Source organism: Catharus ustulatus, chromosome 9, assembly GCF_009819885.2.
Source record: "Catharus ustulatus isolate bCatUst1 chromosome 9, bCatUst1.pri.v2, whole genome shotgun sequence".
Taxonomy (NCBI): domain Eukaryota; kingdom Metazoa; phylum Chordata; class Aves; order Passeriformes; family Turdidae; genus Catharus; species Catharus ustulatus.
The window spans coordinates 32,357,655-32,379,618 of record NC_046229.1 but is presented as its reverse complement, the minus strand read 5'-3'; the positions used below and the strand labels follow the sequence as shown (position 1 = coordinate 32,379,618).

At 48.5% G+C, this 21,964-nt stretch overlaps 1 protein-coding gene across 1 annotated transcript in view; it reads right to left on the bottom strand.

Annotated features, from left to right (window-relative positions):
• Positions 1-21,964, bottom strand: part of SEC16B (SEC16 homolog B, endoplasmic reticulum export factor) — an 89,486-nt gene that overhangs the window by 1,820 nt on the left and 65,702 nt on the right. Inside the window, exons 30-31 of the mRNA XM_033068079.1 lie at positions 1,369-1,474; positions 151-324 (exon numbers count right to left, since the gene is read on the bottom strand). The gene's annotated coding sequence lies outside the window, so the exon portion shown is untranslated. The remainder of the gene's footprint in view (positions 1-150; positions 325-1,368; positions 1,475-21,964) is intronic.

Genomic DNA, 21,964 nt, shown 5'->3' with positions numbered 1-21,964 from the left:
TTGGAGCCCATCTCCCCCCTTTCCAAACGCGGCTAACCCCCGTGGAGGCTTCCTTGGGCTCAAAGGTGCACACTTCTGCTCCAGTGTCTCCAGCACTAGTTAAACATACCTTCAGGCAAACGTCAGGAGTGAGCCCAGTTTGAAACTTACTGTGTTGTCAAGATGACAAGTGCTCTGCCAGGCTGTTAGTCTCTGCTGCCCTTCCTGTGTCTGCTCTCCTTCCCCTTCTTCTCATTAGAAGTTCCCTTGATAAACCAAGGCTGGGCATTTTTTTTTTAATCATTTAAATGTTTTCTTAACTTCAAAACATCAACAGCTGCAGGACTGAAAGAAGAAGAATGATGTTTTTACAGGAACAAAGACAGAGATTCAGCCTGCTACAACATGGCAGGATGGGTTCATGGACGGGGAAGAGCCCCAGTGCATTGTACTCATGTGGCCACAAGCAGGAGTCCAGCCTGGAAGTCTCAGTTCCCCATAGGCAGCTGCTGGCTCACCCCAGCCTGGCAATCCTGATAAAGAAGTTGGGAGCAAGTCAGCACATTCTGCAGACTCATTTACCTCAGCTTTCTCCATTCTCATGTCCAGTATGATCTTCAAAGCCCTCAGTTTCTGCCCTCCACACAACAGTCTTCAGAACCTCAACCCATGTTTGTGTGAGGCTGGCATCAAGGAAGGACCCAGGGTGTGGATGACACTCATAAGCATAACATCACAAAGCAAAAAGTCCTGAGAAAGGAGCCCACAAACCAAGCAGGAGCACAGACTGGAAAACAGACATCTGGAAGCCTGAAACACAGGCTAGGGACAGAGCTCAGCTGCCCACAGCTCAGCAATGCCAGCAGGGGACTGCAGTAGCCCACAGGACTGTTTGTCTCATTGTGCTCAGTGCCTCTGCCTTCAGTAAATTCTGCCCCTCCCCATGTGGCAACCTCAGGGCAAGGGGGGCCAGACCCTTACCCCCTTCCTCCAGCACAGGGTCACCCTCACAGGGGGAGGCACTGAGGGTTGATTGTTCTTGGTTAAGTGTTGAGAAGCACAGACCAAGCTCCCCTTGAAAACAAGGTGAAGCACTGAAGCTTCCTACAGACCTTTCCTATCACATCCACCTGCTGGGTTCCTCACAGCAATAAAATGACCCCTTTTCCCTGTCAGGTGTGCTGGAAAACATCTTCACTAGCAACCCAACTCCTGGAAGAGCTTGTTTTAAGTTTTGGCCAAGCCATTGAATCGAATCAACTTGAGAGGAAAGTTGAATTATGCATTCTCCTCTTGCCTTCTTTGACTCCAGTGGCTCTCACAGCATCTCCAAGCAGCAGCAAGTCCTGCAGCTGGGGCTCTATGGTCACAGGAGTCGCCCTACCTCACCTGGGTTCTTCCTGCATGGCTCTCCAAGCTGGCTCCCACTCCTTTCACGAGCACACACAGCATCTGGCACTGGGTCTCCAGCCTGAGCAGGGGCTTCTTGGTACCACTGACAAATAAATAACCACAATTAGCTCCTCTAAATGAACATTCCCATCTTCTAATAAACATCGTAAAAAAAAAAGGAGAAATGAACCTTAATTCACTTTTATTGTCACAACTGACATGTTGCAAGATCTTAATTGGACTGAAAAGAGTTTCCAGTAAGGAGATGCTGTTTAACTAACTCATTAGCAGCAGCCTGACAGAGAAGGATGCTCCAGTTTCAGGAATGGGAAAAGAAAAAACAGATCCCACTAATCCCCCACCTGCCCATGCCCCAGACAGCCTCAGGAAGGAGCACAGTAAACAGTCTCTTCTTTACCTCAAGCACACAGCAGTGTGCAGCACACACCCATTCAAACATCTGCCCTGTGTTCCCTTCCACCAATCAAGAATGACCCCAAAAAGGGTCCTGTGGGCAGCTACCCTCAAATTGAAAATACTTGAGTCCTTCCCAGTTCCCATCCGTATGCACTACCTACAGAATACTCAAAAGTTCCTGAGCAACAGCACCTTTTTCCACCCTGGGGTTCTCACAAGGTCTTGGAAGCAAGGCAAGGAGTGTAATTCCTCATCTGTCTCCCAACAAGCAGAGGGACTGCTTTGCCTCATTTATAGAAGAGACATATTAACCCAGAGACTGATGAAACATCACCTCAACAAGGCTAACTTTCCAGCAAACTCTGAACCCCAGGGACAGGAGTGCACGCTGTTCAGGTGTCACAGTCAACCCAGCATCAGCTGCACCCCAGCACCTCTGACTCAGATGGACAGACAGCTCTGTGCCAGTTGTTCCACCCAGCAGATCTGGAGCAGTGCCTGACTGGTTTACTCCAGCCCTCTCTGTCCCAATGCAGATAAATTTAGTTTTCTGCTCTCGCTGCCTGGGGAAGAGTAGGGAGGGGGAGCTGACATCTTTCAAATGAGACCTTAAAAATAAACTGTCTGCATGTCTGGACGTTGAAGAATCCCAGGGAAAGCCTTGTCTGGATGAAAGAGCTCATTCCAGCACCCTAACCAGGCTGTACCCTAACGAGACTGCTACCCAGCCAGAAACAGCTGCAAGCACGACTGGCATTTCTTGCTGCACTCTGGGGGTGCCACCACACCGTGTGCCACGTACACATACAGTGACAGCCCCTGCGCTTCATTACTTCAGCTCTTCACAGAGATCTAGAGGACAGGAGCCACAGCAGAATCTGGAATAAAAGTCCAGATTGCCCATTTTCCGTAACTGCCACCCACTCCAGACACAAGTCCAGCTTCCCTCCCAGAGACACTTTCTTTCCCTGGGGCTGAAAGCTGCTCTGTAAAGGCAAGTAAGCATTTGATAAAGAAAATAACAGGATGAATAAAACCATGTGTTTGTATAAGAAAGCTTTTGCTCTGATCTTTAGTGCTGCAGTATGTTTTGACCTACTATTGCAAGACTCAGCTACATCTTCCCTCCTTCCATATGTGACAGAAGGCAAAAAGAAAGCCGCAGCTGATGCTGCAGAGCCCTGTGCTGGGATTCCAGCTGACAAACACCCTCAGCAGAGCTGGCCACACAGACACACAGATTAAACCTCACACCCTCTGCTCTCCTGTCACCTACAGGAAGAAGTGCACAGGGACATACACATATACACACATACAGGACTGATTCTCCACTCAGACACTCAGTGAAACAGCAATAGCCGAGATTATATACTTCCTAATGTGGGCTGACATTTACCAGCTAACACAAGAATTCTGTATTTCCCAGAATAAAACTTAGACGCAACCACCTCTGCTTGGACAGGGCCAGTAGCAATAACCTCAAACCCATCCAACACTTAGGAGGAGCTGAGCTTGGCAAGTGGCATCTGCTCTTGTGTGGCATTCAAGGGGAGGATTGATGACTGCAAGTGGCCTTTGCTGTACAGCCTCTCTAGGCTGTCTGGCTGCCACACAACTCTGTTGGCTTGTCAGTTCTGTGTTGATACAGAGGAAAAGGGGGCTCTAAGCACCAATATCAGAGGCTTGCAGAGTGATGAAGACTCCAAAAAGCACGAACTGAGATCTAACCTGGGATCACACCAGGATAGAACTGAAACTCTGAGTTTTGTTCCAGAGAGCTTTAGCACCAAGTCTTCTTCAGCACAGACAAGCTCTGAACCACACAGAAACCCAGTGCATTGGACTCCAAACCCTCACTGGACATGCCTCATCTGATTTACTATTGCTGCCATGGAAGGTGGATTTATTCCTAAATTTAGCAGCTGCCAAATCAATGTTAGAGTGCTCACATGGGGATTTGCCACAAGCTTTTGTTAAGCCAGGGCAGGACTTGCACACTGAACAACCCTTCCCTCAAGAGGAAGCAGTGGCCTCGCTGAATCACAGTGTGGGTTGCTCATTAGGTATCTCACTCTTGCCTAAATCCAGTGGTGAGCCTCTTTGAAGCTGCTCCCTCACCTTTCAAAGATGACACAATGACAGAAGATAAGGAGCTGACAAGGAAAAGAGGACTTTTAAACTTCAACCCCAGCTTGGCATGCAGAGCACATGGTAGCAGGTTTATTTTTTTAGCAAGCAAGTTTCCTTTCTTCCAATCAACTCTGAGGCAATAAGAAGTGGGTTTCAACATGGTATAAATCTGCCAGCAGCATATCAAGGCTTCAGAATAGCAAGGGCACAGACAATTGTCCAGTGGAAAAGAAAAAAAAAGGTCAGAGCAGTAACTCTTGCAGTGTTTGTTCCACAAACAGAGAAGGTTTACACAGTTTTTCTAGGCAATTATAGGGCAGGAAATAAATTTCAACAGAAACTCATCTTCTTTTCCCTCTTTTTGCAGTCGAATCCCTTTGCCTCCCGCCCCTTCCAATGTCCCCAAAATGCTTTGCAACAAGATGTCAGTTACACAACCCAAGGCTGAGCCCCAAGAGCCGGTGGAGAAGTGTATTAAATTTAATAGCATTGCTCCAGGTAATCTATGACCACTTATAATCAATTGTCCATGCCTGCTGCAGCATGACTGGAGCCATTTTCCCAGGCTGCAGGTGCAGGACTGGCAGAGAAAGCCCCTGCATAGGCTGGGAGCGAGCTGTTTCACAGCCTTGAGAGGCTGAGGGCCAGCTGCCCAGCTCATCTCTGCTGCCACCCTCTGCAAAGCCAGGGTCCAAGGTCTCCTGGGGGATTGGAAAGCCCAGGCATTACCACACCAACCTCAAAGAGACTATCATCTGTGCTGGGGAAAAAACAGGGAGCAACCAGTCTCCCTCCTTTGGCATCAACTCAAGGGGGCAAGAAAAAGATCACTGTCTGTTTTATGAAGCGGGAAATGATGCACAAGGAGATAGGAATGATTTCTCCTCTGTTGTGGCAGAGCTGGGAAACGATTGGCATCTCCTGCAGCCCCTGAAATCCAGTACCCCTTCCACACTTTGCAGCACCAGCATCATTCCGCTGCTCAGGAGCAGCTCCAGGCTCCTCTACAGTGCTGAGGGGGAGCATGAGCAGCCCTGGGCAAGGGGCCTGGGAGAGCCAGGCCAGGCAGGCAGAGGGGAGAGGAGGGGATGGAGTGTACTCCATCCTGTACTCTCCTCCTGAAGAGGAGAGCTTCAGGAGCAAGGCTTGCTGCTCCCATCCTTGCCATGCAGGAAGGAAACACTGTCACACCCATCTCAACACATCCCTTAATGAATGTGGTAGGAGTTCACTGAAGAGGAGATTGCCCCAGATCCCAGGTCATCTGTTGTCATCACACCAGCCAAGTCCAAACAAGATCTGGCTCTAGCCTCTATTTCTGGTCCACACAGTAAACCCAAATCTCCCAAGATTCATAAAACCCCAAGGAGCCACAATGAGTACAAATGGCCCAGACCTTTGCTGTGCTTACTTTGCCCCCTGCTCAGTTCTCTGGGGGCCTTGGCAAGGGGCTGAATTTTGTTGCCAGCTTCCAGGAGGGCTGTAAGAGGGAAGAGTTACAGGACCCCAGTCTACATGTGCTGCAGTGCCCAGGGGCAGGAACACATCCCTGGCTTTCTGAGTCTTCTTCTCCTCTTCTTGACCCCAAATGGGTTGACAAAACGTGGTCAGAAGCCAAGTAAGATCAGCCCCAGGCTTGAAGCAAAGCTATGAAGTGCAGCCAGTGACAGACAGCGGCCTTCAGGCTCCCTCCATATTTCTCTCCCTTGACACTTACATGGACAAAGAAAGCAGCTGTCACGTTGGCATCCAGAAGAGAAGAGAAACACAGGCACAGCCTCTGAGGTGTGGTCTCCATCCAGCATCACAGCAGAAGCCCTGGGAAAGGAGGAGGGTACTGAGCCCAGGATCCCCATCACTAAGGCAGGGAGCAGAGCCAGGTGCAGGGAGGAGGTGACAGCAAGTGACAGCTCCAAGTGTGCAGGAGCAATTACAGTCCTTTCCCCAGCAACATTTTCCTTCTCTAAGCTCACAGCTATCCTACAGCCAAAGACAAAGCCCCAGTCCCACACAGGCAGCCTCCACACACTTTGGGAAGAGCAGACCCTCTGTGTGCATCCTCAAGCACACACAGAAAACTATCTGAGCTCTGTCACAGCAAAGGACACCCGCCACCTCCAAAATCCCAATACCTCCCTGACCAACAGGCAATTGTCCAAGCAATCAATCCTGAGCCAATTTCATCACGTGGTGGGGAAGGACAGCCAGAAACTACTGTCCAGCCCGCAAAAACCACTGGTCCCCTAAGGTCACAAAATTCAAGCCACTTTCACTGAGGAAGCGATAAGAGGCAGCGGGGTGCTAAACTGCCCACTTCAGCCCAGCTTTAATCTCGGAGCTTCTCCAAAGCGTAGCATGAAAGGGATCCATTGAGCTCGCCTGGGAAGCAGCTGCTGGGCTCCTGAACAGAAACACTGCCATCTAGAGGCTTTGCCTGTGAAAGGGGTCGGGAAAACCTGGGAGGAATTTCCATACTCCTCAGGCACCTATCAGCGGAAGAGAGCTGGCAGAAGGGACAGGGAACCCAAGGTTTGGGAGCACAGCATGGGCAACACGCCAGGAGATTTTAGTCATCATTGCTCAGAGAGCTTTAAGGGATGTTACAACACTTGGGTCTTTCTTTTCTCCTTTGAAGAACTTGGCCAGAGCTTTGGTGACAGTTGTTCCTTCTGCTTTGGGGTGTTTGAAAGCTTGTCTTGCCCTTGGCAATCCACCCGGAGAGGAAGCTTCTCTACACTCTTGGGCAGACCACCCTGAGGGGACTGAACTGTCCTGTGAGGAGACACCAATGCAGCATCACCGTCTGTGGAATGGAAATAGGTGCGAAAGCATCTGGCTCAGCCGAGAATCTCAAACTTTCTGCACACAAGTGCCAACCACCCAAAGCCCTCTGTAAAGGCAGGCTCAGATCCCAGCAGACACCACTTCAAATCAGGCCCATATTCCACAGCAGAGACATTCTCCACAACATTTTGTGCTGTTCTCCAAGTCACAGCCTCTCACGTGCTGCTGCCTCTATCACACAGGACCAGAGTGGCACATCAACAGCACCTCTTCATCAGCAGAGGGAGGCAGGTCCTCCACAGAGGAACATGGTTCAGGCAACGACCACATACCACACTGGCAGGGCTGCCTGTAGTGTCCTCCACTGGTGTGTTCAGTGCTGCAGAACCACATCTACTCCAAAGCACAAAGAAGGGGGAGAGCATGGCAGCCTCTACCTTTTCCAATGATACATGAACCAGCAGCCAAGGGCCAGCATTGCTTCTGTGGCTGAGATGGTGGACTCCACAGCAGGGACAAGCTGGAAGAAGCTGGGTAGATCACAGGGGAGAGGATGACCCAGGGAATTCAGCTGAGGTCAAAGGTAATATCCTCATGTTAGGTAAACTAAGGCTGGCCCGTTGAAGTCACTGGTGTAGACTGGATTGTACCAGTGAAGAACAGGAGCTGGAGCACAGAGCCTCCAAGCTGAAGAACCCTCTCAGCCCTACAGAGCAGCTTGCAAGCAAGATGCAGATCTCTAGCACTTCACTGGTCTCACCCTCCAAGACCCCCAGCAATAGCACTACACAGTCACATGCAGAGAGCGACCTGGACCCCCAACTCTGCCCATGGTGAGTGAAAACCCTATTGTGATCTGCTGGCAGGGTTGGGACATGCCAGTGCTCCCTCCTCCTTTGCAAGCTCACCTGGGAGCATCAAGCACATCCTCAAATCCAGACCAGTGCTTAGTCACAAAGCTTTTGTCAGCAAAGATTAATTTCTGTGGTTTGCAGGTTTCTACCTGAGCTACCTCAGAGCCTGAGCTCTCTGGGGAGGAAAAGAAAAGATAATAAAATCCCCTGAATGTGTGATCAGAAAGGAAGCCTGATCGGGTGTCCTGCAGTCCTCTCACGTTTTTAAACGGGTGAATCAGTGGAACTACTAAAGAAAAGAAAAATCACCTAGCCTGAGCCCTGGAAATCTCATCTGGGAAGGTGAGAAACTAGAAAAACACACTTGAGCACAGGTTTTGAAATGAAACCACCCCTCAGTCTTAATTAGGGCTTGTCCAGATGAGGCAGCCATTAAGGTGCCTGCACAGGGAGCTGTGTTTAGTGTCCACTAATGGACGAGTAAGGAGACACCTCAGGATTTAAGCTACTGGCGCCTCCGAGGACTGATGAAGGGGAGGCTTCTTGGCAGCTCTCTTCCTCTCCTCCACGGTCACCAGGCTGGTGATGGATGTCTGAGTCCCAGCCCTCCTCTCCCACAGCACATCATTTGATTTGCTGCAGACACGGGGCTGGAGGTCCCCGGCAGCGCTCTGCAAGCCAGGAGAGGTCACCGTCTCTTTGAATAACGTCTTCTTAGAGTGCCAAGAAGTGACATCAAGCTTTGCCCTCTGCCACTCCCGGCAGCACAGGGATGCTAGTCAGAGTAGGGGTGAGAGGAGGCGCGTTCCCCACAGTCTCTGCTGCCCATGCATGATTTATACCTGCCGTGTCAGACGGACAGTGATGGCACACGCTGCCTCCCAGCACCGGCGGCACGGCTGGCAGAGATGGATGGAAATACTGCTGTGCTCCATGCCAGCCCAAGACCTCCTCCATGTCCCCTCCATACAGGGCTTGCCCAGGGCAGATTTCTGTTTGCATGCAGGTATTTGGTGCGAGAGCATCTCCTGGGACGTGACTCTGCAAGAGGCCACTTTGGACAAGCCAGAAAACTCAAAAGATTGACTGCTGAGGTCCTGAGACAATATGTGAGCCAGCAACATGGCAACACAAGAGACACAGATCACATAAAAGGCACTTGCATTCCTCTATTCCTTTCCCCAAACTTCTCTTTCCATCCCAGCATAGGCTTGCAAGCCTGCCTTCTGCTCTCTGACCCTGCTTTGACAGGCACAGCTGGTCTGCAGACCAGCAGGTCAGACAAACAAGTGATGGCACGTGGCTCTCAGAGCTTGACAGGAATAGCTGAAAGACATAAGAGACAGACCCAGGCACAGAGGGAGTCAGCACTGTGAGCAAGGACCCCTGACCCAGGTCTTGGTTGGGAAGCTCCCCTTCTCCCAGCATTTGCAGTTTCAAGTTGCTAAGTGGCCTTGCTTCAAAACAAACTGAACATCTCACAACAGGATAGAGGCTACAGGTGTGTTTTCTCCTCATTCCCCTCCAAAACCCGCTTTCACCACTGCTCACCAGCTCAGACATGAACACCCGTGAGCAGCCACCTACAAACATCACAGATGTCTCTGGAGCCATTTGATATTTATGGTGGCATCTCCACTGACCTCTCCAATGAGCAGGATGATGCAGGACTTGAGGGCATAATTGCAAAACTCTCAGCCTGAAATTACCACTAGGTAATTCACCACTAGGTCACTCACCACAAGATTTTCCACCACTGCAGCCGGCTGGGACCCTCAGCAATTTTCAGCTGCAAAGTCAGCATTCAGACAGGGCTGCTGCTGCTCTCCCAGCCATGAGCTGGAGATTTAAAAAACACACTCTAGACAGGTAACTCCAGGGTGGGTGGCAAGGGGGGAAAAAACGTTCATTTGTCCTTGGCAGAACAGCACGGCAACACCAGCAAGCACCTCGGCTTTGAGGGCAGAGGAAAGCTACTGGCAGCTACAAATTACTAATCAATGTCGAGTAACAACAACAGCAGCTAATAAGGAAGGGCTGATCAGCTTACTATGGCAGTAATTATTCCTGACACCAGCCCTCAGAAGGAACATCCAGGCTTAGCACACTGTCTACCATGATGATAACCCAAGATAACTAGAGAAATTTTGTGCTGGGAAAAAGGAGGGGGAAGATAAAAAGCCCTTAGCAATTAGCAAGACTTGTGGTGCTAATTACACTGTGAATGGTGTGTATGCTTTGTCAGAGCTCACTTGAGCCTTCTGGGTGATGCCAGGGAGGGATGAAGTGCCAGCACACCTTTTCACATGACAAACAATTCTGGCACCTGGTTATTTTTGAGAGCAACACAACTGTCTGCTGCTAACACTGAACCTGGCACAGATCCTTTACCATCATTGCCTGAGGAAAAGCCTCTCATCTCCATAGTGTAGTAGCGCTACAGTTCAGCATCACATCAGTAGGTGGTACTGAGCACACCTCACCTGGGTACAGGACCAAGTCAGGATGAGATATAGCCAACATAAGAATAGGAATCTTAGTTTACCAATATGTCTGAGGTGTGTATGTTCAAAGTGTACTGCATTCACCCACAGCTGCTCAGGATCCTGCAATGACAATGCTCTACAGTGCTGCAGCAGCCCTGGCACAAAGGTCCCCATCACTTTCAGCACAGCCACCGGTCCTCCCACTGAAGAGAAGTTTCCACCAGCATTCCTTCACCAGCACAGGAAGAGTTACTGCACCTAGCAGGGGTAGCAGAGTGAATGTGTGAACACACATGTGCTTCCCCCATGCGCTTCTTACTGATAGAACAGGTGAGAAGAAAATCTAACAGCCCCCAAGGCTTGAGATCGCACACGCTTCTCACTCACCTCCCTCCCAAGCAGGCATAATTAAAGGCACCGTTTTCTTGCACCCTTCATTCAAGGGGGCTGACAAATTGCTCTCTCAGCAATGGTGTGTGTTTTAGAGATGTGACTTCTCAGAAAGGATGCGGGTCATTGCAGTCACCGGCTCACAGAATCACAAGTTCTGCAAGTGCAGAGACGAATGAAGAGGTTGCAGCTTTCCTCAGATCAATGCAGTCATAGTGGCAGCAAGAGCTGCTGGAGCCTGTTCAGACCTTATCATCTCCGGCTCTTCCTTCTCCTCCAAGACTCATAAGCTTTGGCACCTTACACAGGACAGGGACTTTACCTTGGCCATGGGGTCTTTGCAGAAAGCCAGCCCCCTGTCAGGAACACAAACCAGTCTGGCAAGATCCAGCAATTCAAGAGACAGTGGAGGTGCCCATCAGCACTGTGTTTCTGGCCTACAAACTTCCCAGTACTTCCCACAGGTGAGTCCTACTCCTCTCCCTCTCTTCTGTTCCTTGGCAGCCCACCCTTCCCATCCCACACACAAAGCTGTCATAGTCTATGATCCTAATACAGGACAGCATCAAGGGGACATGGCTACCAGCCCTTGCACGAACAAAATCCTATTACAACAGAGATCCTGATTCCAACCTTTATTTACAGAAATTATTACTACAAAGGACCCTGAGGGAAATCACAGCTCTATGCTGCATACACTGAATTCATCATTGCTAGGTAAGAAGCCTCATAGTGTTTTGAGACACACTAAGATGCAAATAATATCTGTGTTGTATGTCATGGAGTGGGAGACAATGGGGGAAAAAAACAACCACAGCCTAAGCTGTCGCAGGAAGAGAGAAAGGGAATGGCATGTGTGTTTCTTTTGTCCAGCCCAAGGCAATTTTCATCTGCAAGGTGCACTAAATCCTTTGTGCTGCTCGATTAAATTTACAGCTGACCTAAGCACAGATTGTTGTTCTGCCAAAAAAGAGCAGTCCAGACTCAGAGTTGTCCACAGGGTGAATGGCCATGGCCCTGTGCAGACATGTAGGCAGCCCAAGGAGGGCAAGGAGGAGAAAGAGGAGAGAGATGCTGCAGGGCTGGATCAGTTTGGAATTGCTATCATGTGCAGTGTCATGAGCCATGCCAGCACTGACACCAAATCCTGTGCTGGAGCATCTACTTTCAGGTGAGGGAATACAGACGAGGAAGGGGAGCAAACCCCCATTGGATCCTCCTGAGATGCCACATTTGGATAGGCAGGGAAAACAAAGGCATCAAGCATCTGGGGCACCCTCCCATCTGCAATTCATGCATAGCTCAGTGATGCTCAAACAACAGCACAGTCCAGCAGTCAGAGTGTTGCCCTGTCATAAACCTTGACTGGCTGATCGAAGCAAAGAGGGGAAAGGATTGTGATGTCCAACAGGGAACAGACAGATCTTCCTGGGGCACATCAGCCTGTCAGATGCACATGTTTAGGCATACTGGAAGGAAGGAGGAAGAGGAAGAAGAGAAGGCATCTGACCTTACACAAATCTACAAGAGCTGCTCCTAAAATTTACCAGCTCAAAGTAAGCAAGGCATCAGAGAAGCAGGTGAGGTCTCTGACAATGCAGTGTAGGTACCATAGCACTGTAAGGGTTATAAATCAGACACCAGACTGACTGTATGGATCACACCAGGCACCATCAGAATCACACACACCTGCTACAGAGAGACCTTCTCTGCCAGAAGGGTCTTCCTTGCACTGCAGACACTTGTAATAACAACCCATCATCACTTTGCTGTACACAGCCACAAATGTTGACTTCAATGCCAGGCCAAGGAGGCCTGACCTGCACACATTTCTCCAGCCATTTCCATCCACCTAGAAATTATCAATCCCATCCACTTTAAAGTATCTCCCCAAGGTGAAGTTCCCATGTTTCAACATTATCAGAGGAAAGCAAATCCTGACAAGAGGAAGGTCCCATCAGTTGACACTGATGGTTGAATGTGACAGTTCTTCAGAAGGGAACCAGGGGAAATGGTGTCACTTAGGGACAGCCCAGGTAGGACTGGCACATCACAGAGGGGACATCAGCACAGGGTGCAAAGGCTGAACCAGACTTCCAGAAACAAAGGCCAAAACCAAACCATTCCTTCTTTGTGTTCTCAATCAACACTTCTCTTCTGCTGCTGTCTCCACCAGAAAGAGTAGAGACACACACATCTATGGATCACAGCCAAGGCAGTAGCCTGGACAAGGCAGGGTAACACAAGGGGTGGCCCCTGCAAAGCTGTTTTATCAGTATTTCAAGGTGAATCTGACAACACAGCTGGTTTCCTAAGTGTTAAGAACATGCTTCGCTCCAGCCTTTCATCTCAAGCAACATGCAGCGCCAAAGGGCAGCTTGCCAAAAGCAAAAATCACATGCAAGGACGAAAAGCATTACCCCTGGGAAATCTGCTTCCAAGGAAGGCTGAAAACCTCTCCCCCAAATCTGACAGAATTCAAATCCCTCCCCTGCTGAGACAGTCTCTTTCAATTTCTTCAGTGGATATATTTCACGCCTCACCTGCTACTGTTTCTTGGAGAAGGAGGAACCATGAAGAAGTTTGAGAACAGCCGAAACTGTGTCCCCCCCCCCTTTTTTTTTTAACCTTTCACCCCTTAGTGAAGCATGTTAGGAGTGAGATTTCAGAGAGCCCAGCAATACTGTCAGTGCCTGAACCCCCTGCCAGCAGCCCTGAGCTGGTGCTGGCAGGAACAACACAGCCTCTTTGGGAACCCTTCCTGCTTGTTCTCTCCTCACAGCACCATTGGAGGCTAAACTCACACTCCAACAACAGTGCTGTGGATGAGTCATACTCACTGCTGTCAGCTGGAATGATTAAGGATGAAATGGCATCACTTATCAGCAATGAGGTATCTGCAGGACCACTGAGACAATCACAAATTGGGACTAGGAAACAGAGCTGAAAGCAGGGACTTTCTCAAAAGACCCAACCTTTTGTCCAACTCATACACAAAGCTCATTATTGCTTCAAAGCCTAAAACCAACTTAAACCTATCTGCTTGCAGAGACAGCAACTGGCTCTTGCACATGTCTATGGAAGATAAAACTTTGAGGGGCACAATGATAATTTTAGGACCAAATTGTGTCAAGTTTTTAATGTTTCCAAGTTGGGAGTCCTGCAGGGTCAACAGAAGTGGGCTCACAGATCATAATGGCTCTGACTTATCACTGCCAGCTCTTGGCTGGCTGCCTGGTTAAAACTTTGATTACTCCAATGTGAAGCTGACCCTGATTTAAACTCAAGCTCACATTTTACAGCTTCACTTTTCAGTTGCCAGGCACTCCTTGACATACCTTCTTTATGACATCGCTGTCTCCTCTCACACTTCTGGTGAGCCACCAAGAATCAGGGCCAGAAGCAAGGTCTTGTAGCCCACAGGTCTAAGACAGCAACCTTTAGCCAGGAAACCAGTGTGATACATTAAATAGCTGAGCAACTAAACCCACTGGATAAAAAGTAATTTCACGATTATAAGCCGCACGTGATTATAAGCCGCACGTTACAATACAGAGTGTGATAAAAGGTGCCTGTGTTCCTATGGCATGTGGAACCCTAAAGAGTCATGACTCACCAGCATTTCCATCCCTGGGATTTGACATCTAACAAACTAGAGGATCTTTAAGGTCCCTTGAAACACAAACCATTCTATGATTCATAATAGAGTGGGTATACAAGAGATCACCTCTTGCCCAAATATATATAATTTTGGTTGATAGCTGCAATGGACATCAGAGCCTTGCTCCCCAGGGGAGATTCAGCTGGAGATCACCTGCAGATCAGCTGTCTGACTAGAATATAAAGGCAGGCATTGGCACTGAGAATGGTGCTTCAGGGATTGAGAGCTGATGCTTACCCAAATGGCCAAGTAAAGTAGATAGAGGAGCTGTAGGTTGATTTGATGATTTAATCAATAAGATAATTATATTAATTCAATAGTTTGATACAAAGCCACTTCCTTTCTGTTTGATTTAACTGCATTTCAGAATTTTCATGGCCGAGTTGATCAAATACATAAAATAGCAAATTTGTGCTAATTAATTAATATTAGATGTATTTTCCTTCACCATGAATTGCAGAGGCCCAGAGGCTGAGAGCATTATCACCCAGCAACCACATCATGACAGCCCATAGATTTGTATTAACAGCCACCACACAGTCAATTACCTGTGCCAGAATTCATCCAAAATGCAGGACAACTGTACCATGAGGGGACCTGGCAGAAAACAGAGAGGCAGGTGCATCCACATCCTTTAAGTGTGGGCATCTACACTTAATAGAAATTACTGCTTCTGGTAATGGAGTAAAGAAGGATTAATATCAGGTATATAGTAGTTTTCCATTTACAGGAAAGAGGAGTAAAGTGTCATCCTTCAGGAAAATAGAAGACTTTAGGGATTTACTTTCAGCCTTGTACCCTAAGGGGACACCAGCTAGAGAAGCCAGTCAGCAACACCATCATCACCCTTGGCCAAAGCTACAGTTACACAGTCAGCCCCATCCCTACTATTATTGCCCCAGAGAACCACTGCATGAGGCCAAAAAAATCCCCACTACTATTAATGCCCAGAGAATCACTGTAAGAGGGAAAATTGTGATAGCAACTTCTACCTTGTTAGACTGCAGGGCATTCCTCCCCAAGGCAGGGAGCAAGTATTCTTCTAGCCATAAAGGTGCTCCACTGCTCCTGTTGCTGGGCAGCAACATTTGAGAAAGCAGACTAAAGATGCTGGGGAGACTGAAGGTGTCTGCAATGACCTTTGGTTTTTCTGCTTTTCCCTAGGAAAGAGAAAAAACACACTCCCACACTCCTGCCTGCAACTATATCTCTACAGTAATTCCTGGTGCTACCACACTTGCTTTCAGGCTTGGTTCTTTTTCCTCCCTCTTTCTCCACTTGAAAATTGGCTAACCCCTGACACTGCCAGGAGAGATGCCATGAAGGCGATCATAGGTCAGTCTTCTTCAAACAATTGCAGGCCTTCTTGCCAGGTTCCTCTCTGGGTAATACCACTCCTCCAGCAAGGAGGAAAAGCCTCTAATTAAAAAGACCTGGACAGCAACCCACCAGCTCCCACTCCTGCCCTGATCAATGAAGCTTGCTAATTAAAAGCAGTTGACCTGAGCAAAGAATGGCTTGGAGGAGATTAGCCCAAGGGAGACAAGATTTAAGAATTAAATTACTTGAATGGTCTGTTTCATTTTATTTTACAATTTTTCCTCCTCCCCCACACAGGTAAATGGTTGCTTTGAGGACTCAGTCCCAATTTGTAAGAGCAAAGAAGCAGAAAGTATGCCGCTTAATTCACTGTCAAACACCACAGGCTGAGTGCTTGGGGCTGTCGGAGCAGCTGCTCTGTCTGATCACTAGGTGACAACTGAAAAATGGCTGGGTGGCACCTAATTTCTACAGTTTGATTAACTAGTCCGTTGCATCCTGCCACATCAACAGGACTGGGGACAAACACGCAGGCAGTGCCTCAAGACACTCACTCTGACTCCACAGCCAGGGTCTTGCTGATATATTTATCTCTGCCTGAAACCCCCAGGAGATTTATGCTCAGCAATCAGAGACAACCACCACTCAAAAGTAACAGTGCTCAGATCAGGCTGCCATCACCTGGTCTGACCAGTGACTCACCGGTTTGAGTATCCCACCACACAGGGCTTTAACGCAGGTGAGAACCCTAAGGCAAACTGACATGCAGCAAACACACCACGTCCCACATCTGGGATCTTGCAGGATGCACTGGGATTGCAACGAAAGCCCTCTCTGGAGAGCTCTCATATCTAGTTTCCAAGGTTGCTTTGCCCTGCTCACATCAGTGGGAACTGCAGGAGCTCACCACCTCTAGAAACTCTGTTAATAAGAGGCAATGCACAAGAATGTAACGCTTCCTTGCTTCAGAATTGGGTGGAAACGTGAGGTTTTTCCCCATACAATTAGAAATTCCAGTGCGAAAGTGAAATATGTTCTCTTTCAACCACGAGCATTTGAGGGCCTTCACCATAGAATAACTTTAAGGGGATTTTCCCAGAGCATATACATTTGTACAGAGAGAAAGAATATCCTTCAGAGAAACAAGAAGCTTCTTAATCAAACACTTGGGATTTTATGTACATTCCACAAACAGTCTTGGCATTCTTTTTTTTTTTTTAAATCACTGTCTTGGAGCTGAGAGGAATAAAACCAAGAGCAGGAGTGATGGCAATCCTATTTGTGTAACTTATTAATCCACTGCCCTTTTTCCTCTGGCATGCCATTTGTCTCCTCTTTGCCTCTGATGTGTCTGCAGAGCCCAAAGTGTCCCACCCTACTCCTGATTATTGATACCCGATCTTCAGAGCATTTCAGCTTTCACTCCCCCACAATTATTCTCTCTCCTTTTCTCCTTTATGCAGCCTGCAGCAACTTGCTTGCCATTTTCCAGCAAGCACAGCTGGATATATCTAACACTGGACTGACCACCAGAGAAAGGCACTTTCAGCTTCAATTCCCAAATGAAAATAATACTCTGTGGATCCTTCCAGTTCCCTAAAAAAAACACCCCAATTTGCAGCGTGAGAAAGAAGTGATTGCATAGCATCCAGCAAAAACAGCTGGTCAAGAACTAGGATCCTAGGGCACTAACACCCGGAAAAAAAACCCCACAATACCTCCTTAGAAATGCCAGCCAAAGGAAAACAATTCAGCACCAGAAATCTAAACATAGCCAAGCCATCCCAGCAAGCCAGTAATTCGTATTCCTCCTCACTAAGGAAAGTAGTGCATAGGCAATGGACACGGAGTTAAACCCACAGCTGCTGCTAAACCAGAGATCTGCCTCCAGAGTACCCTGGGTGCCCACAGACCTGATGGGGCTTACCAAGCTCACAGGGATGTCATGGCTCAGGCATTGTTTAAGATGCACAAAGATGTCTGAGATGTCATAATATGCTGTTACTCAGGCCTAATTCCCCAGATGCTGTCCCTGAAGAAATCCCATCAATTTTATTACCAGGAGGGAGCCTATTGCAAACCCAGCCACTTTTCCTTCCAAAGGGGAGAAAATTCATCAAAGATGCATCCTCATCTGACTTGTGAAACAAGAGATTTCTTTATAGAAAGTCGGTCTCTCCAGCAACAACTCCCTAAGGAAGAGAAGTACAGGGAAGCATGACGAGAAGCAAAGCTGGGTAGTCCATCAGAGGAAGGTGCCAGTGAGATGCAATCCTTTCCAGCTACCTGGCTGAAATTCAAATGCTGGATTAGTGTCTCTGGCCCACTTCTAACAGGAGGCAAAGGAAAGAAATGTAGTGCTTCCTTCCAGCCTTTCGGATCTACAAACCTCTCCCAGGCAGCAGACATTCCAGTCCACCTAAAGGAGGCCAGAATTAGAAATGAGACACATTTGTCATATAAAATTTCCAGGAAGGAGCTGAAGGAACAGAGCTGAATTTCTATCAGGCAGAGATGCTGTAATAACACTGTAGTAGCTGGGAACTCCAGTCAGGCGAAGGTCAGGGCTGCTCAGCATCCACTGCAGTCACAGGCCTCTCAGAAATCCAAAAAGAGCAAAGGATAAACAGCTCCCCTTGGCAAGCTCGCTCCTGTCCAGCTGGATACGATGGGCTTTGAAGGTTGGAAACTCAGTGGGGCTGGCTGCAGCGAAACAGGGAGGAAAAGGGAGATATGGAAGAAGAAAAAAGTTAATCTTCACAAACAAAGTGGTTTTGTTCATCTTCTCTTTGGTCACCAAGTCAGCTCCAGCTGTGACTTGGGTCTGGGACTGAAAGGAGAACGCTAGCTGGAACCCTAGGGAATTGGAGTCACTTATGTGTCTTCTTTGTACTGAGTTACAGCTCACATAAAAACGAAGGTGGCAAGCCCTGAAGGTGCCCTTTAGCCACATAAAGGGAAAAGTACTGCAAAAGCCAGACCTTGATAAAACACGATCCAAATGGGGACACATTCGGCATCCCTCGGGGTACATGACGGCTGCACAGGCAATCATCCTGACAGCTGGGCAGGCGGGGGCTCTGCCTTTGGCCCGCACCCACTCTGTGAGGGAGAACACAGGAAATTGCAGGGATGCTCTGATTTGGCTGTGTCATATGTCTATATAAGCAGCATTCTTCCACCTCTCCCCTTGGACACTTAACAAGGATCAACAGGTGGAAACCCCTTACCACTGCCAAGCCCAGCACCCAAGGACCTTCCATCTGTGTTCCAGCCTGCCTTTTGTACTGATTTGTTACGTTTTCACCCCGATTGCACGCCTCAGGCAGGCGACAGTTGCTCTGTGCAGAACTTGGAGGAGGGGAGTTTTACAGCTTGGCTGCTGCCAACGCACAGATGTTACAGACGCTGGGTCACGGCAAGGTGCTAAAGGCCTTCAGAAATGTTGCAAAGCATTAATTATGTTTCTGCAGCTGTTCTTTAACCCTCAGCCATGTCTCCTTTCTCCCATGGGCTGCCAGAAAGACAACTGTGAATGGGAAATCAAGGCAGGAGGTTTTGAAAAGAAGTAAGGCAGAATCTTTAAAGGTTAAAATAAACAGCACTTTGCAAAGACAGAGTTTTTTAAAATCTGTTTGTCCCTGTCACTTGCTTGGCTATCTCCTCTTCTCCTATTCTGGTGCAGCACTGAACTCCAACAGCATCCAAGACGATATCCTGACATTTCACAGAGCACGTCTCAGCTTGAAGGTTGATCCATGAGCTTGGGAATACTTTGTCTCACAAGACTGGAGCAAGGAATGATTAGTGGCATGGGTTTAACCAACCATCCCATCTGTGCAGATCTGGAAATGAGGAGTTTCCCTGGTTTTCCACAGGTTTATGTGAACCTCTTGAAGGGAGTCCAGAGGAAGGCCACAAAGATGCTCAAAGGGATGGAACACCTCTCCAAAGGAGATAGACTGGGAGAGCTGGAGCTGTCCAGCCTAAAGAAAAGGCCCAAAGGAGACCTTAGAGCCCCTTCCCATGCTGAAAGAGGCTACAAGAAAGCTGGAAAAGGACTTTGGGCCAGGTTCTGGAGGAACAGGAAGAGAAGGAATGGCTCTAAACTGAAAGAGAGGAGGTTAGATTAGATATCTGTAAAATGTTCTTCCCTGTAAGGGTGGTGAGGCCCTGGCACAGGTTGCCCAGAAAAGCTGTGGTTGCCCCATCCCTGGAAGTGCTCCAGACCAGGTTGGACTCTAGTGCGAGATGTCCTTGCCCATGGCAAGGGGGTTGGAATAGGAAAATCTGTAAGGCCTTTTCCAATCCCAGCCATTCTGTTTCTCTGTACTCAGAAGAACCCCATTTCATCCCATCTGGACTCAAACAGACCGGTGACTAAACTGACCTGCAGAACCCAAGCCCAGACCTTCTCCCATCCCTGCTATGGAAGCTGCAGTTATGCCAAGTGTCGAGACAGCATTCAAGCAGGTTTACCTGGAACAGTTCTGGGAGATGTAGGAACCCAGGTCTCCTGAACTTGTCTCTTGTGCTTCAGTGCCCTTGACAGCTGCCCTGTGCCAGGGCTGGCAACACATCCTCTGGTGTCCCTGCACAGGCACTTCTCTGGGCAATGGGAGCCCTGGAAAACATGAAGCTACTGCTGAGGCAGTAGATCCATTCCTACAGCATGGTGCCATTCAGAGCTGCCACTGCAGGAAAGCAGTTAAGGAGGTCTGCACCCAGATTTGAGCCCTGCTAAACATCAGAACTAATGAGTACTCACACACCACCAGGGCAGCCATTCTGGTGCTAAAACTGCAGCCTGCCTTGGGTGGCATCTCCATACCCCACAAACCGGAGGTTCTCAAGGGGAGAGTTTGTCCATTGCTTATCCCCAGACCAGCTGCAAAGTAAAGCTCCATCTCAAACATGGGCATTCACTAAAATCTGCATGGGCTGGGCAGCAGCTGTGCCACAGAACTGTGAGTGGGCTGATAAAACCCACCAGGCTCCTGAAAGGCCTCTCCCTCCCTTATTCCCCGTGCTTTAAGCTGCAGTCAAACAGAGCATAACTCCTTTTAAGACTTGCAGATGTGTTTTTGAATCTGGCTGGGCAGCTTGTGCTGGTGAGAGATTGTCTCTGGAATCCTTTGTGCTGCAGCTCTCTGTGCACAATAGGCTCCCGCGCACTCGGGGGCTGAATAACGTTTTATGCTGGAGATGAAGCAAGGGGGGAAAGAAAAAAATAATACAGGCACAATAGCAAACAAACAGGCAGAGGGAGTGAGGTGATGGAAAAGCAGGCAGGAACAGCAAGACTGTTGTGCCCAGACACTCATTCCAAACAGCATCTCCCACATTAAAAAAATCATAAAGTAATAAAGAATAAGTTTTTGCCTGACATCTCTTTGATGTGCCTTCAGTTGTGGATCGTTAGGACTCAGCACGCTGACCAGGACTTGAACTTCTGCATAATGGCCCCAGACAGCTGCTGATACCCTCAGCTGCTGCTGGCACAAGTGTTCACTCCTCTGCATCACTTTGGAGTGATGACTTAAAAAAAACCCCAAAAACCTCAATGTCCAGGCATTGAAAGGGGATCCCCAACAGCATTAAGCATGGAACCCCAAGGCCATGTAACACCAGACTGGGCTATGCTGACAGCCACAGGTAAAGGAGCTTCCTCCAGGTAGCTCAGGAGCCTCACCCCAGGTGCCCAAATAGGATACAATTCCTCCCACAGCAAAGCTCTGAGTGATGGCTTTCTCCCCTTTCCTCTGGGGAAGCCTGCCTCTGGGTACGCAGCCATTTCAAGCAGGAACTGGAGACCAGTAGCATCTGCCTAACAGTCCTTACGCCCTGGGCTTGGACTTACCTTCCTTGGGCAGCTGCCCTAGAGCAGCCAAAGGTGGGCCAACATCAGATTCCCACCAGGATGTACCAACAGCCTAACAAAATCAGATTAAAGGCTTTGCAGGAGCAGTTTTTGTGTTAAGACATTTCTGGACACCCACGTTCTGCCAAAATATCAGAAGACAATGTTTTTATCTGACTAATAGAGCTCCTCAAACCATGTGTCCCAGGCTGGCTATTTTAGAACAACATTCAGCAGAGACTTTTGTTTCTGACACAATAATTTAACACCCCATTCTTGCTGACTACTCTCACCCCAGGTATCAGAGTGGATCAGAAAGGCTGTGCTGGGGAAAACCACAGAATCCTTAAGGTTGGAAAAGACCTCCAAGATCATCAAGTCCAACCACTGATGCAGCAACATAACTCACATCACCTGTGATCCTGGAGCAGACACTCCTACCCTCCCAGAAGATCCCTCAGCAGGGACATGCAGAGAGGCAGCTTTTCCAGCAGCCTCTCCCACACAGCAGCTTTCCTCTTTCCAATTCTTTTTCCAGAATTCTCTCTTTATTTTTCAATCTGCTTCCCTCGTCTCTGCCCCCTGACTCCAAATTCAAGTTATGTAAATTTTATAGAGGGGCTGACACCTTCTGATGAAGATGATCCCATCGGTGTTATTGTCTGGTTGCCAGCTCCTGGGAAACAGGCAA